Source organism: Triticum dicoccoides, chromosome 3A (assembly GCF_002162155.2).
Source record: "Triticum dicoccoides isolate Atlit2015 ecotype Zavitan chromosome 3A, WEW_v2.0, whole genome shotgun sequence".
NCBI classification, from domain to species: Eukaryota; Viridiplantae; Streptophyta; class Magnoliopsida; order Poales; family Poaceae; genus Triticum; species Triticum dicoccoides.
In genome coordinates this window covers 672,325,792-672,327,014 of record NC_041384.1, presented here as the reverse complement: position 1 = coordinate 672,327,014, position 1,223 = coordinate 672,325,792, and positions in this window count along the sequence as shown.

Sequence of the window (1,223 nt, the reverse complement as noted above, 5' to 3'; positions counted from 1 at the left end):
CTACATGTTTTCAGGACTGACATAATGGCGGACGATAGAGCTGACCCGATTATGGACAACTATGATCCGGACGGTGAAGCACATATGTTCGGCATCATAAACGGCGATATTCTATATGTGCCGACCGGAGAAGAAGAAGATGATATCTCTTCTTATCTGAACCTTGACGGTGAAGATGAAGGGCGCCGTCAGCAAGATGATGCCGAACAAACGTCGATAAACGACGATCTTCAAATGGAAGTAGCAACCACCTCCGGCGCCGAGGTATATATATACATTGAGCCTCTGGTGATACAAACTAACTGATTTGAATAAATATGTGTGTACTAACGCGCGCGACTCTTTCTTATTTTAGCCCTCGGCCGGATCGTCGAAACAATCGAGTACGTCGTCAAAGCGTGGCGCAACCAAGACGATGAAACAAGGAGAAACATGCACCATCGATGTTGTCGACAGTGCAACCGGCAGGCCGCTGGAGCCCCGCAAGAACGCCACCAAGTTTGTCAGCCAATGCGGAGCCATTGTTAGAGACAACGTCTCGATCACCATCCAGGAGTGGAATGAGCCAAAGAAGGCACGAATTGATGGTTTCACTTTTGTCGATAAGAGAACAAAAAAAGATTGCTTCAAGAAGCTTATGGAACATTTCGTTCTACCTCCGGAATACAACAAATTCGATGAGGAGGGTAACAAGATTGAGGAAAACAAGGAGAGGAGGAGGCTAGTCAAACAGTTCGCTCTTCATAAGATGGCCGACGCATTTCGGAAATTCAAGCAAAATCTAGTCCATGACTTTGTCAAGCAGAACAAGACTCCGGATTTCAAAGGACAATATGAGAAACTGAAACATGATTGGCCAGAATTTGTGAAGCAAAAGAAATCGGAGCAGTTCATTCAAATATCGAAAAAAAATAAGGAAAATGCGGCTAAGAAGGAGTACAATCATGTTATGGGGCCAGGAGGGTATCGCATTTGGGTGCCTAGGTTGGAGAAGATGGAGAACGAGCTGACGGCGCGAGGAATCCGTCCAGGTACGGAGGGATGGGACCCAAGGGCCAAAAGCTGGTGGTACGGGCATGGGGGAACGCTGAACCCGGAGACAGGGGAGTGTGTTTACCGGGGCAAATTAATTAAACCCACCCAAGCCCTTATTAACGCAATGAGGGATGCTCAACAGGGGAAGATCAAGTTCAACAGAGAGAACGACGCGCTGACAAAAGCCC